This window comes from Artibeus jamaicensis, unplaced genomic scaffold (assembly GCF_021234435.1).
Source record: "Artibeus jamaicensis isolate MK-2021 breed Jamaican fruit bat unplaced genomic scaffold, CSHL_Jam_final contig_3126, whole genome shotgun sequence".
Classification (NCBI taxonomy): domain Eukaryota; kingdom Metazoa; phylum Chordata; class Mammalia; order Chiroptera; family Phyllostomidae; genus Artibeus; species Artibeus jamaicensis.
Genome location: NW_026521723.1, coordinates 4,885,591 through 4,902,082, shown reverse-complemented (window position 1 = coordinate 4,902,082; position 16,492 = coordinate 4,885,591). Strand labels below are relative to the sequence as shown.

Below are 16,492 nucleotides of genomic sequence, written 5' to 3'. Positions count from 1 at the left end.
GAAAGTTTCCACCCTATGTTCTCCTCTAGGACTTTTTTTGTGTCATGACTTATATTTAAGTCTTTTATTGATCTTGAGTTTATTTTTGTGTATCATGTAAATTGGTGGTCGAGTTTCATTTTTTTGCATGTAGCTGTCTAGATCTCCCAACACCATTTGTTGAAGTGGCTATTTTTACTCCATTTTATGCTTCTACCCCCTTTGTCAAATATTAATTGACCATAGAGATGTGGGTTTACTTCTGGGCTCTCTATTCTATTCCATTGATTTATTTGTATGTTTTTATGCCAGTACTAGACTGTTTTGATTACAGTGGCCTTGTAATACAGTTTGATATTAGATATTGTGATTTCTCCTACTTTGGCTTCTTTTTCAAAATTGATGAGGCTATTTGGGGTTATTTATGCTTCTATATAAGTTTTGAAATGTTTTCTGTATATCTGGGAAATATGTCATCAGTATTTTGATAGGGATTGCATTGAATCTGTAAATTGCTTTGGGTAATATGGACATTTTGATAATGTTAATTCTTCCAGTCTATGAACATGGTATATGCTTCCATTCATTTGTGTCTTCTTTAATTTCTTTCTTCAGTGTTCTGTAGTTTTTCCAGGGACAGGTCTTTTACTTCCTTGGTTAGGTTTATTCCTAGGTACTTTATTTTTCTTGTTGCTACAACTAATTTTTTCTAATTTCTATTTCTAATATTTCTTTGTTGGTATACAAAAACGCCTTCAATTTCTGAGTATTGACTTTGTATTCCTCTGTTTTGCCAAATTTACTTATGAGATTGAATAGTTTTTTGGTGGAGTGTATAGGATTTTTTTAAGCATAATCAATAAAATTTATTTAAAGATATTTTTAAAATACAGGGCTATCAAAAAATAGAGAACGCTTCACAAGTTTGTGTGTCACCCTTACGCAGGGGCCATGCTAATCTTCTTTGTATCATTCTAGTTTTAGTATATGTGCTGCCAAAGTGAGCACTATAGGGGTTTCTATGTACATTATCATGTCATTTGCAAACAATGACAGTTTGACTTCATTTTCCAATTTGGATGACTTTTATTTTTTTTCTTGACTGATTGCTATGGCTGGGACTTCTAATACTGTGTTGAATAGAAGTGGTGAAAGCAGACATCCTTGTCTCGTTTCTGATCTTAATGGGAAAATTTTTAGTTTTTGCCCATTGAGTATGATGTTGGCTGCAGGACCCTCATTATGGCCTTTATTAGGTCGAGGAATGCTCCCTCTATTCCCACTTTGCTGAGTGTTTGTTATCATAAATGGGTGCTGTACTTTATCAAATGCTTTTTCTGCATTTACTATAAATGATGTGATAATATGATTTTTGTGTTTCCTTTTGTTTATGTGATGTATTATATTTAGTGATTTGTGAATATTGTACCATCCTTACATCCCTGGGATGAATTCTACTTGGTCATGGTATATGATCTTTTTAATGTATTATTGGATGAGGTTTGCCAATATTTTGTTGAGGATTTTAGCATTTATGTTCATCAGCAATATTGGCCTGAAGTTCTCTTTCTTTGTTGTGTCTTTATCTAGTTTTGGGATTGGGTTGATGTTAGCTTCATAAAAAGAGTTTTGGACTCTTGGATTTTTGGAATAGTTTGAGAATGATAGGGGTTAGCTCTTCCTTAATTGTTTTGTCAAATTCTCCTTTGACAGTGTCTGGTCTAGGGCTTTTGTGTGCCATGAGTTTTTGATTCTGCTTTCCATTTCACTAGCTGTTATCAGTCTGTTCAGGCTTTCTGTTTCTTCTTAATTCAGTTTTGGAAGATCATATGTTTTTAGAAATTGTTCCACTTCACCCAGGTTTTCAAGTTACTTGGCATATAATTCCTCGTAGTAATTTCCTACAATCCTTTGTATTTCTGTGGTATCAGTTGTCATTTCTCCTTCTTCATTTCTGATTTTCTTATTTGGGTCCGCTCCCTTCTTTTCTTGATGAGTCTGGTTAAGGCTTGTTGATTTTGTTTGCCTTTTTAAAGAACCAGCTCTTGGATTTATTGATCTTTTGAATTGTTTTAGTTCCTATGTCATTTAGTTCTGCTCAGACTTTGGTTATTTCCTTCCTTCTCCTTGCTCTGGGCTTTGATTATTGTTGTTCCTTCAATTCTCGCAGATGTTGGGTTAGGTTGTTTATGTGAAATGTTTCTCTGTTTTTTAGGCAAACCTGTATCACTATGAACTTCCTCTCAAGACTGCTTTGGTTGTATCCCATAGATTTGGGACTGTTGTGTGTTTATTTTCATTTGTCTCCAGAAAATTTTCAATTTCTCCTTGATATCATTATTAAGCCATTCATTGTTTAATAGCATGCTATTCAATCTGTATGAGTTTGAATGTATTTTGTTATTTTTCTTGAGGTTGGATTATTAGATTCAGGCCTGTAGACTAAGAAAAGGCTTGATATTATTTCAATTTTCTTGAAATTGTTGAGGCTTCTTTTGTGTCATATTATGTTGTCTATCTTTGAAAATATTTCATGTATATTTGAAAAATGTGTATTTTGCTTCTTTGGAATGAAAGGTTCTGTATATGTCAGTTAAGTCCATTTGATCTAGTGTTTTTTTTCCAGTTCCACAGAATCCTTTTTGACATTTTATTTGGAAGATCTGCCCATTGATGACAGTGGGTGTTAAAATCCCCTACTATAAGTGTGTTGTTGTCTATTTCTTTCTTGAAGTTCTACAAGATTTCCCTTTGACATTGGGTGCTCCTATGTTGGGTGCATATATGTTTACAATGTTCATGTCTTCTTGATGGATTCTTTTCTTGAATATTATAAAGTACCCTTCTCTTCCTCTAAGATGGAGGCATGGGTGGAAACATTGTGCCTTCTCCCACAACCAAGTTTAAAAACAACAAAGTTTTAGCAACAAAAATGCAGCCAAACCACAGAAAATTGATAGCCAAACTTTCAGATGCACAGTTCAAAACACTGGTGATCAGGATGCTCACAGAACTGGTTGATTTTAGTCACAAATTAGAGGAACATATGATGGCTAAACTAATTGAAATGAAGGGAAATGTGCAGGAAACCAATATTAATAGAAAGAAAACTGGGACACAAATCAAGGGAGTGGACCAGAAGGAAGAAAAAAGTGACCAAACAGAAAAAGATGAAAAAACAAGAATTTAAAAAAATGAGGAGAGGCTTAGGAACCTCCAGGACATCTTTAAACGTTCCAACATCTGAATTATAGAGGTACCAGAAGGGGAATAGGAACAGCCAAGAGTGGAAAACTTATTTGAACAAATAATAAAAGGATAACTTCCCCAATCTGGCAAAGGAAATAGACTTCCAGGAAATCCAGGAAGCTCAGAGAGTACCAAAGAAGTTGGACCCAAGAAGGAACACACCAAGGCACATCATTATTACATTAGCCAAGATTAAAATGAAGGAGAGAATCCTAGAAGCAGCAAGAGCTAAGCGGACAGTCACCTACAAAGGAGTTCCCATCAGACTGTCAGCAGAATTCTCAAAAGGGGAGAAAGGGGCTGGAAAGAAGTATTCCAAGTCATGAAATCCAAAGACCTACAATCAAGATTGATCTATCCAGCAAAGCTTTCATTTAGAATGGAAGGGCAGATAAAGTGCTTCTCAGATAAGATCAAATTCAAGGAGTTCATCATCACCAAGCCCTTATTATATGAAATGTTAAAGGGACCTATCTAAGAAAAAGAAGATAAAAAAGATGAACAGTGAAAGGACAGCAAACTCAGTTATTAACAACCACACCTAAATCAAAAGCAAATTAAAAGGACAGCTAGATCAGGAGTGAACCATAGAAATAAAGATCACATGGAGGGTTAGCAACAGGGGAGTGGGAGAAGGAGAAGGGGGGAGAAAGTATAGAAAATAAGTAGCATAGACAGTAGGTAGAAAATAGATAGGGGGAGGGCAATAATAGTATGGGAAATATAGAATCTAAAGAACTTGAGACACGCGGTCATAAACTAAAGTGGGGGGAGTGGTGGGGGAGGGGGTATGCAGGGTGGAGGGGAATGAAGGGGAGGAAATAGAACAACTGTAATGGCATAATCAATAAAATATATTAAAAAAATAAAGTGCCCTTCTGTGTCTCTTTTTATGGCTTTTTTAAAAGTCTATTTTGTCTGATATGAGCATTGCTACCCCAGCTTTTTTTTTTCCTGTCCATTTGCTTTTAATATTTTTTGAAACCTTCACTTTCAGTCTGTGTAGGTCTTTTATTCTGAGGTGGATCTCTTGTAGGTAGCATATATGCTGATCATGTTTTCTTATTGATTCACCTACCATATGTCTTTTGATTGAGCCTTTAATCCATTTATATTTAAGGTTATTATTGATAGGTACTTATTCATTTTTCCTTATTTAACCTATGTTCCTCTCTTTCTCATTCCTTTTCATCATCTTCAAGCAGTTCCCTTAGCATATCTTGCAATGCTGGTTTGGTGGAGGTGTATTCTTTTAGCCTTGTTTTGTCTGAGAAACTTCTTATTTCAGTTTCCATTTTAATTGAGAGTCTTGCTGGATAGAGTAGTCTTGGTTGCAGGCCTTTGCTTTTCATTGCTTGGAGTATTTGTTGCCATTCCATTCTGGCTTGTAACTTTTCTGTTGAGAAGTCAGCTGCTAGCTCCCTTATCAGAGCTCCCTTGTATGTACTCAAGCACTGCAGGTGGAGCAGAGTATTTTGTGGGGGCAGGGCTATTGCTTCCCTCAGGAGGCTGCCTCTTGGAGGGGAGTGGTCTGCCTGAGCAGGATGGCTGCTGCAGTAAGGGAGATGACTCAGCACTGGGATCCTGGTAGCTGCTCTCTCAGTTCTCTCCCCAAAGCCTCTGTACCCAGTCTCTCTTCAAGTGTGTCTAGTCCATTCTCTCCCTGCCTTTGCTGGAGATCAAAGTGTCTGCATATGAAAATTTACATGTTGGTCCTTTAAACAGCTCTTTGAGTCTCTAGCCATCCATCTCTTGCAGAGAGCAGCCCTGCTGCTTTTCACCACTGGATGTTATCTGTGTATTTTTTGGGCTCTGCTGCTCTACCCTGAGGTCCCAGTTTAAAGTTTAGACCACACACTTCTCAGGAGGATCCAACCAGCTGTTTAATTTTTCTTCTGGCACTGTGGCCTGTGGGCACCCAGCCAGCCTTCTCAAGTCTCCAGCACACTCCTTACCAGTCAGTTAGTGCTAAAGATGATTATTCTGTCTGTCCAAGTTTATAAGGTTTCTCTCACACTATTGTTCAGTTGTTTGTTCTGGGTGATTTCTCAATAATTTAGTTGTAATTCCAGATTGGTTCTAGGAGGAGGTTGGTGTTACTGCCACTTGCTCTTCCACCATCTTGGATCTAATTTTGATTTTTCCTTTTGTATATTATTTTGAACTATGTTCTGTGAATTTCCTTGTTTTCCTTTGAAGTCCTAAACCCCTACCCCATTTTCCTTAGCTCATAAGAGCATGTAAGCCTTAATTGCCTGCTTACTTACGGGCCTCATATTGCTATAGAGGTCCTGTTGTGTAGGAAATTACATTTTTTTTCTCCTGTTAGTTGCCTCATGTCAATTCACTTACTAGATCACCCAGAAGAATCTAGAAGGGTAGAGGAAATTTTTTTTCTCTTCAATAATATCTAGGGTTAGGACTCAAAAACCAGTAGTTTTTCAAGGTCCTTAGGTGATTTTTTTTTACAGTAACATCTTGCTACTTAAGCTGTGGTTTGTCAGTATGTAACACTGACGACACCTGGGAGCTGGTTGCAAAAGCACAGGTCTCAGGTCTTACCCCACAGCTGCTGTATCAGAATTTGAATTTTGCACAATGTCCCCAGAGGATTCAAATTCACTTTAGAATTTGGGAATCACTACTTGAAGTTTCAAAAGTACCACTACAATCTTAAACTGACATTGACCCACATGCCTAAGGATCCATTTATCAGTTTCTGTCAGGACACACTCCCACTCTATTTCTTCTGCAACTGGGAAAAAATGACCTGTTTTTTCAGCATGCCTCTGTGAGCACTTGAGATCATGCTATGATTGTCTTTCTAACTACAAAGCCTTGGAATTGTGGGCTCCAAGTGAACAACAGCAGTTTCTTTGACCTCAGACTTCCCATCCTTATACAAATTAATGAGTACTTAATCAATATTGAATACATAAATGAAAGCTGTGGTCAGATTTGGGAGGCACACATTTTAGGAGAATGGTAAGACTATTTTTTTTGTCAAGTTAATGACCACAGTTCTGATTTTTACCTTGTTCCCTGTTGATACATAAATTGGCTATAGTGGAAAAGTAACTACTGTTTTTGTGAACTTTATGATAAAATGGTCTCCCCACATTACTAACTATCAAGTTTTCCAGACCCAGGTATCCCAAATTACCTCTGGCTTATTTCCAAAGTCTCTTTGAAGAGCTAACTGACCATTACATTTAGCCAATTCTTACTTTTCTGTGCCATTCAAATCATTTCAACTCTTCATTTTAATAATCATAATCCTAATGTTCGAGTAACCATGACTATGTGGGAGGTAGAGCCCAGGGTAATAAATGGCCACAAGCTGGGAGAAGAAGGTGGCCAATGAAGCTCTGCTATTTGGAAGCATTTTCTCATTTTCATCCTCAAGTTCATGTTCCAGGTAACTGTACTGGAAATTTGAGCTTTGGATAATTGGCTTGATGAATGTTGTTTTGCAATGTCTCTATCAGTCTTTCTGATGGTTTTATTTATATTGTCATTATTCTCAGTAGTTATGTTTGACAAAATCGCCATAAACAATGAATTAGGGTGTACTGAACAATTGCTGTAAGAGAAATGTAGGTTTAGGTACCTGGAAACAATTGTTGCCAACATGTTCAACAACTGATCAACATATACCTTTGATTTACATGTCTTCCTGTTTAAAGACTATATATATATGTGTATGTGTGTGTGTGTGTGTGTGTAAACATGTATATATGTGTATGTATATACGTATATAAATATTTAATTCACTTATATATATTTAATTCATTAAGATTAATTTCAAGGCCAATATTGCTATACAATACATGACTGAATAAAGCCTATCCAGCACAGGTGTTTTCCCATGAAGCACATCACAGCCTTCTTACACTGGTGAACACTGGACAGCACTTAGCACCACACTTGGGGGCCATTACAAATGGAAAAATAGCCAACAAAACAGCCAACAGAAAGTCTGAAAACAGGGCACTAAACAGACTTCCAAAAGGACACCCAACTGCACTGTGAGACTGGAAATCAGCAGGCGGAGGTTGCCTGCAGCTGGGAATGTGCATGTCAGGTGGCTTGAATGTTTCACTCCTTTGCATATGTTCGTGAGTGAACTCTAAAGTGGTAAACTGGTTTTGGGGATACAAATTTAAGCAAGTAGGACAACTGAAAAACACAGAAACTGCAAATAATGCAGATCAACAATACTATATTTTGGATGGCTAGGGACTTTTCTTAGTATTTAATATGATATTTACACAGAGGTACATACTGAATTAGTGAGGTGAGTCTATCTTGTCTTCAAAATAAGCCCTTATTGACAAATAAAAATTAGGTGCTATAAGTTTGTGTATACAAATATAAAAATTATGTAAAAACACACACAAAAATATTGGGCCATAGTCCTAGTAAATATAATTAGTTTGTTGGGCCTTAAATCTGTGCTCAGTATTCTGCTATATGGTCTCCTCTATGGAGGTTCACCATGGTGAAGTCATATATTCATTCATGTTTCTACCTCTAATAAGTGTCATTTATTTTCTTAGCTGGAATGAATTGAATGGTATTGCTTCTTTGTTTAAAGTAACAGCTAACATTATGTACTATGATACTAGCATATATCAATGATGATGAGAGCACTGGTTAAATATATACGACATAGCCCTGGCTGGTGTGGCTCAGTGGGTTGAGCGCGGGCCTGTGAACTAGACAATCGAGGTTCGATTCCCAGTCAGGGCACATACCGGGGTTGCTGGCTGGTTCCCTGCAGGCCAGTTCCCAGCAGGGGACCCATGAAAGGCAACCTTACATTGATGTTTCTCTCCCTCTCTCTTAAAAAAAAAAAAAAATATATATATATATATATATATATATATATATATGACATAATCCCTCTTTTACTATGTAGTATTATACTATACATATTATACATTATATTTTTATATATAATATATATTATCATATATATATATATAGAGAGAGAAAGAGTTTGGTTTACAAAGTTATGTTATGTTATTTAATTGTTTCTAGATCCATTTTTCATTATATTTTCTTACACTGCAAAATCTATATTTGGTCTGTATTTTCTGAACTATAAATTGTTTATATATATTTTGTATATGCACAAATTGTTAATAACTTCTGCATGTTTTTCTGACATGTGAAGCATTAAGTACTTTCTGTGTCTTTTTTTAAAGATTTTATTTATTTATCTTTAGAGGGGAAAGGGAAGGAGAGAGGGAGAAAAATATCAATGTATGGTTGCCTCTCATGTGTCCCCCGCTGGGAACTGGCCTGCAACCCAGGCATGTGCCCTGACTGGATATCAAACTGTGATCCCTTAGTTCACAGGCCCAAGCTCAATCCACTGAGCTACCCCAGCCAGGGCACTTTCTGTGTCTTTGAATGGGTGCTGAGCTGTCAAAGATAACAGTGATTGCTGTCATTGTCTTTCACCTCTAATTTAACTTCCACAAATGAGCCTCCAGGACAGAGCTCGTTGTTTGAAGCATATCGTTCACTTTCACTTGTCCCACTTCTGCGTCTCCTTTTCCTTCTCTTCTCCTTCATCCCTGTGCTCACTCTCTGTCTCTACACCCACACAGGTTTGACTTTTCAATCTGGAGCCTTTGATGTAGGAATCCATTTTACAGAAGATCACTAAGATACCATGTTCCTCTTATTTCAGTCCCTTCTGATCATTTTGTTGGCCTTGCTGATCTATATTAAAACATAAAAGGGTTCATCATTATTGCCAGTCTTGGTTTTGGTGAAACCCAAGACTGGAACTTCATTAAAGTTCCATTTCAGGATAAATATGTAGTATAGCTAGGAAAAAAGATTAGTAAACAATTTATAATCAGTGATTTATTTTATTTTATGTTATATGTGGAGTACTCTTGCTTCTATGCCCATAAAGTCTTAATGTTCTCTGGCATCTGTCATCATGTTTTATTGCATCATGCTCATTCATCCTGCTATAAAAGTTACCAAATGCAGGAAGCTTAAACACATCTGGGAATTGCTATCTATCATCCTTTTTTAGAACAGAATATATTTGTTTTACTTACAGTATTGATTTATATTGTACAAATCAATTATATGTAATATTAGTGCATAATATACATTTTTGCATGATCCAAAACTCATCCTTTGAAAACCAAGACAAATGGAATGACAATAGTTTCTAATTTCAACTTGTTAAATAACCTCCATCATTACACTTGCGCTTTTGTGAGTTAAAAAGTTATGCTTTTTATTCTAATTGTATTTATACTATGAACTCCATGTTGCATGCAAACAAAGTCCATATTCTACTAATTTCAAAAAGTTTCATTTTATTAAGTAGCACACAATAGAACAAATGGGTATCACTATATCTATGAATGATAACATTTATTGATTAAATTAACTGGTGGAAACCTGGGCTAACTCCACCCTTAAGGCAGTGGTCCAAGAATGAACTCTGGGCTCAGAAGCCTGGGTTCAAAACCTGCCCTGTCCTGAATTGGTAAGAAAGGCCAAGGGACAATGGACACTGCTAATCATTGAGGGAGCTATAAAAAGGTGTAAGACCTAGCTCTTGTCCTCATGAAGCTTTAAAGAAAGACCTTCAACCAATAGATATGTAGAATGAGAAAATGTAAACTGTTTTGACTCTTGCCAGAACACTACTGGAAAGAGTTGGAATGGGTTATGCTATGGGACACATAATCTCTCTTTTTTAATTGAAGAGAAACAATCAACTAAGAATATAGGAGAATTAAATTCAGTTGAGAGTTTATGATTATTGCGAGGTGAAATACCTGAGAATGGGAGCAGGAAAAAATGCTCAGGGAAGAAATGGAGATATAAGGTGTAATCAAGCACAATTTCTTTGGCCTCTAATATCGATAGTGCCAGAAAGCACACATCTTTCAAGGTGGAAGGCAGTTTGGAGTCATCAAAGTTAACTTCTTCATTGTGTCAAGTTGAGGAAGTCAATGCCTTAGGAGACTACATAGCATGTTGGGTACTCAGTGTATGTTGTCTGAAAAAAAGAATGAAGGCTAGAAAATTGAGTATCTTGTCTAAAGTTCACAAATTCAAAATCACATTAGCGCTGGTGTGTTGAATCACTGTTTAATACCTCCTGTGTGTTGCTTCTTAGTAGTTTATCTTGAATTGTGATACCCAAAGGGACTGTTTTTAACAAGATAATGACTAAAATTTGTGGTACTTAAATTATGATTTTTAAATTGTCAATTTAATTTTTAGGTATACTAAGAATTTACCTTTATGGTTTTGAAATTTCCTCAACAATGTCCTCATTAACTTCCTTTGTTTTATTCTCTGCTTTCCCCTCTGTTATTACTTTGGGTAAAATCTATGTGAAACCTGTGAAGATATTATTTTAGTATAAGGAAGAGTAGCAGAAAGGTTTGGTTTGGAGAAGTGCATTCTGGTTCATCCATTGTTAAGGCAGAAGACCCTATGCTCTAAGAGGTTGTACTTTAGAAGCACACCAAAAGAGATGTCAATCTGATTGTCTCCATAGATTTGGAAATTGTTAAAAGGGCTCACTCTCTTTAGTTCAAGATTATAAAAATTAGAATTGAAAGGGTGAGGCCTTAACGAGACCCTATCCATTATGTAATGAAGATAATTAGCTTTCTGGCTTGCTGAATAAAATGGTATTCATAATAAAATTGAAAACTTTCCTGAAGGTCAGATATGCTATATTTATTGCTTCCTCTTGTCTATAAGCCAGAACATTCTGTCACTGTTAGAATACAAGCCAAAAAGAGCCAAATAAATCTTTTATTCCTTTGGCTCACTCTACCATTAAGCACAAGCCATTGTGAAGTTGTGACTATTACCTGGGAAGGGTGTGGAGAAATTGGTTGGTTCAGAAAAGATCAACCACAGTTATAAAAGGGATAGAAATATGACTTGTCTGAAAACTCTAAAGAGGTTAGTGATATTTAGTTGAAAAAAGAGGAGGCTGTAAAGTAACAATTGTCTTCAAATTTCAAGATTATTTCTAAATCTTCCTGTGACCAACAGATGTGACTCATTAATTATGCTGGTGTGGGGGAGTGAAAAAATAAAATAAAATTCTGAACTTGTATTTGGCATTCTTCCATTTGAAAGAATAGGCAGTGAGAAAAGATAATAATATACGGAATATTATTCTCTTCTGTTGCTTTTACTTTCTTGAGGAAAAGTAATTTTTCTTGGTATAAAAAAGTTTTGACAAATTCTTGTTTATTGAACTCAAATACATGTGGATTAAACTCCTCTGTTACTTGGCTCCAGCTATGCTGTGAGTTATTATTGCCAACACTTAATAATAATGACAAAAAGGAAGAGATAAACTTGTTAGAAGTGAAATTACATTTCTTGTCACTTTACAAAGGGAAATAACAAGACTTAGAATCATTACTTTTGTATTTCTAAATAAAGATTAATTTATAGAGCCTGGCAATTGTTTTAAATCAATCAGTAAGCATTTACTAAGTTCTGAATATTGTTTAGTGCTAGGTATTGGGGTGAAAAAGAAGAGAGAGGGGAGAGGTTACACACACACACACACACACACACACACACACAGACATGGCCTCAAGCTCAAGATGCTTATGATCTGCCAGTAAGATAATTAAATGAAGTAAAGGCTGGTGAGGAGTACCTGGGAAGGTACTTGCCCAAGGGAAGCGCAGGTCCTGGAGGAGCCAGACAAGGTAGGAGGAGTCATCGTAGAAGCATTTCTCGGCTGTTAACTCCAGTGCTGCACATTCACGTAGCCCAGTTCCTTTCAGTGGCTCCTATGACATTTCCACCAGACTCTTCTTTCTCTCTCTTTTTGTTTGTTTGTTGTTCTTTACTCTGAGCTTCTCCTGACTCATATTTTCTTCATTTTTCTTTTTACCTGTCAAATCCTCAGGTAAATGAGGATGCTTCTGGTACTTGCATTCTTTAATTTCCTCCTTCTGTGATTCAGCTTCTTATAATATTTCTCCATTCACATATGGAGAAGGAACTTTTTATTATTGCTGCTCCTTTGCGCAACAGATCATGTCACAAGGTTTCTTTATGGGAAGGTCACAAGCCAAAGCCTGGATCAGGCACCACTGTGCATCGAAGTCACACTTTCTCCCTACGGCTCTCACTACAGCAGGAGCTGGGGGCTGGGAATACTTAAATCTGGAAAAAAGTATAAAATTTATAAAGTTGAAAAAAGATTCATTTTGAAGGGATAAGACCCAGATGTGCAGGTCAGCACAACGATTACAGGGCTCAGAGAGAAGAAGAGCCCCTGACCTGGCGGGGAGGTGCATTCAACAACGTAGTGTAAATAAGTGTGGCTGGTTAGGTAGTGTGAGGACCGGCAGCAGAAACTCTCTAAGACAGAATGAGGTTTTAGACTGATTATGTGTAGCTCGAGAATTTAACAAACAATAGTTAAAGAAATATAGTTATCTATGTACAACTTTAATAAATGAATAGGAGTTCTAAAATCAATAAAGAAAAAAGCAACCTTTTTGAAACTACATTTCATTTTGATTAGCAAGGGAAGATTTTAGGAAGAATCTTGAAAATGTTTTACTACAAGAAGAGATTGTATTCCTTTTACTTAGAAAAAAATATAACAGTAGAGGAGCTAGAATATGATAAGGCAGGAGCTGAAGAAAATATTACTATAAGTAGACAGGAAATTCCCATTTCAGCCTGATCCTAATGCACAATTAAACACTAACCCAAATCCTAACCCTAAGACAGATCCCCTTTGAAATGGTCCTTTATCCTAGAGAACATGAAAAGCTAAACTTCTCAAATTATAGTCTTTAAAGAAACAATGTTATTTAGAATTAAATTGAAAATTGTATACACACAGACATATTATAACTCTCTTATATTTTTTCTTTGAAATAAATATGATTTTTCCTTTAATTTATTTTCCCTTCATTTATGAAGATGTCACCAATGGTTATTTTATCACATGGTAACACTGGGTTAAAATTTTAGTCTATGGCCATATTAAAAGAGAAAAAGGACAAATTAACACATAACCAAGAAAATTAAATATGAACTAGCTAGGTCCTCTAATGACAGAGTTTACCGCTTGTGGATTCTAATTTTTCTATTCCTGGTCAGTTGCACTGTATTCATTAACACATCAATTAATAGTATTGGAAATCTTCTGCCCCCAGTGTTCTGCCTCTTATCAAATGGTACATGGAAGTGTAAACTACCGGGGGGCCCACAGTGAGCTCAGATTTGAGGACACAAAACTCATCCACAGAAAAAAGGGCCTGAGGGAGCCACGTTCATGTATCTGCCACAGGCAGGCCCAGCTCTCACTGTGTTTACAGCGATCCAGTTTTAAATACACTGGTGTAGGGTAAATTGTCAATTGGAAGTGAGCGGTCTTCTGATATGGTTTGTCTTTTGTGGCATATTTGGCTTACATACTCTTGAAGAATATTAGTTTAAAATTTTGTTAAATGTGAATTTCCCTAACACATATTATTTATTATACACAATGCATTCTTTTTCTACATCTTAATCTGCACGACATTTCAGCACAGCCTATGTTCCTCATGGCAGATAACATGTGGCTGAGAGAAGAAGAGTAATGCAGCCAAAGTCACATCCTCACTAAATGTCAATGCTGAGATTTGAAAATTCCTTTTTTTTTCCACTCCAATTTTAGTTGTCTTTTGACTGTCTCCCAAAGCCTTCATTAAGAGGGTGTGTGTACGGTGTGAGAATTGATTGTAATTTTTTAACTAGGCATTGCCAAAGCTTAAAGCTCTAAAATGCGAAACTGAGTGGGTACTACTTGTCCACATATAATACGTTCTATTGTCCGGATGATTAGGTTTGAGCACAGTTGTGTGCACACCGCTAGCTGAAGGATACAACACTAAGTAGGGAAAAGGTTAGAGGTAGTATGGTCAGCGTGGACTAGAATCCCTAGAAAAACTTTATGGGGAATCTGACAGATGTCTTGAAAGTATAATGACAACCGTGTGAATAAATAGCTTCATTTTACTTTCTTTTCTCCTGCCTCCTTTCCTTCCTTCCTTCCTTCCTTCCTTTTTTTTTAATTTGAAGGATAAGTAGTATGCATTACAATGTAGCTATTATGATTTTCTATTGTAAATCACTTTGGTACATAAATTTCTTATGTTATCTTCACCAGAATCTTTTAGGTTAGGCACATGGGGTGTTACCTCCCCTTCCCATAAAGAAACCTACAGAATTTTGTTTTCCTAGTTCTTTCTTGCCTTACATACTAACATAGGTCCCTGATGCTACACAAGCCCCATCAAGAATTTCAAGTGTCCTCAGGGAGTGTCTTGTATGTGTTCACAGACTGCTCTGAAGCTGGCTGATTTTCTGGGCTCTGGTAGGGTTTCTTTTGGATGGTGCTTCATCTGCATTCACTGGGAACTGTCACCCAAAATGCCATGGCTGTCACCTTCCCGGGTCTCATCACCAGTGCATTATGCCCTCAGGGAGTCAAAACTAAATAGAGGTCTCTGCAACACTTGTGAAATGGCTTTTTCTCCTCTTCTGTATCATTCTTTTAAAGATTCCAAATCTATCACCACTTTTTGGAGTCAGTGTTTAGTCACAGCCCATTTGCAAGATCCAAGATACTAGTTCACAGGGAGCTCAGCTCAGGGCAACCATGAGCACTTAGTCTCCTTGACTCTGACCATTACACAGTCAGACTTCTGCTAAAAAAAAAACTCTTTCCCTGGGGATGGTTCCTTCAATTCTGGCAAACAGGTCACTGACAGGCTTCTTCCTTCAGGTGGCCAGACATGCCTTGATCTGCTGGTGGCAATTCAAGGTGGAACCTTTGAGTAGGAGGCAGGTCCCAAATTCAACTTTCTAGTTATAGAACAAAAAGGTGTTTATTTTTTTCAAAAAATAATAAATTTTATAATTTCAAAAGGTATAATAGGATATAGAAGTTTAAGCAGTGGGAACTTGGGCAGGAGCCATTTCAACAAACGGAAAGAGGTGTACATGGAGTCATTTTGTGATGGGAAAAGCAAGGGTTTCCAATTGCCATAAGAGGTTGCTGCAGATAAAAACAAATGTGTAGCCCTTTGAATGCCAGACAAAGAAATTGCCAAATCTCTTTTCAATATCCTAGTGAACTATTTTTATTCCATGGTTTATTTGCAGTCTCCTGTGATATACATAGGTTCCTCTTATTTCCCATGATTTCAATATCATCTTATGGCTATCAATACAAAAGCATTTCTGTATTAAACAAAAATTTTTAATAAGATGAGTTCTATTGATTTATATTCTTTAAGAATATAAAAAGACATGCCTTGAGTTCAGTGTTTATAATGAAACAAATTAGTTTACACATAACATAGTAATATCTTTTAGTAACCATCTGCTGCATCAGGAGCCCCAACATTGGCTTTTTCTGCAAAAAAAAAAGTAGCTCAAAGAAAATATTTTAGAGCTACTTTCAAATTGAAATTCAAAATCTTGGCTTGGACTAAGGACTCAGTGGGACTCCATTAGAATTGCCTGAGAGGATTTGATTGAAAACTCAAAAAGTGTATCTGCATGCCTTCTGCGGTGGCAGCTCTACTGAATTCAGAATAACACCCCTGAGAAGCATTAAGCAACAAGTCATGATTTCACACTTTCCTGTCTCATTTGTTTGAGGACGTAGTTTTTCTTTCGTGAGGGAGGGTAAAAATGAGGCCATTAGTTTCCATTTCAGTCTCTTCTAGTATGGTGCAAAGTTTAGGTCAAGTTAAGTTTCCAGTTGTATTTTTACCTGAATGTATAGAGAAATGTGCCATTTAGAAAAATAAGATTGGTATTGAGAATTGACAAATTAACAGGTAGCATTGACAATGGATAGATTGTTAAGTTAACTTCTGATCTGCCATTCAAATTCTGCTCCCATTCTTTCTACCCTGTCAGGGACAAGGGCACTTGCATCAGAAGCAGAGGAGCAGGGCAGCGTGGACATTGCCTTTCCCTCTGCTGGGGTAAGCACACCATGCAAAGCTCTCTCTTGGATATGAGTTACATATTTCTTAAGTAATCTAAACTATATTCTTTATTTGCAACCTGATGTAGCATTGATTTTCAAAATTTTGACAGAATGGCCTATAATATTACTGATAGCTTAACATACACCATTCTCTAGGGTTAGTGAAAATAAAACATTTAAGTAACTCCATTAAATTCACACATCTAGAAAATGTTCGTGTTCAGATGAAAA

The 16,492-nt window shown here is 36.6% G+C and overlaps 1 non-coding gene across 1 annotated transcript; it reads right to left on the bottom strand.

Annotated features, from left to right (window-relative positions):
* Positions 1-880: 880 nt before the first annotated feature.
* Positions 881-987, bottom strand: LOC119051928 (U6 spliceosomal RNA). The gene has a single exon (XR_005083029.2). It is a non-coding gene; the product is annotated as a U6 spliceosomal RNA (small nuclear RNA).
* Positions 988-16,492: the final 15,505 nt, after the last annotated feature.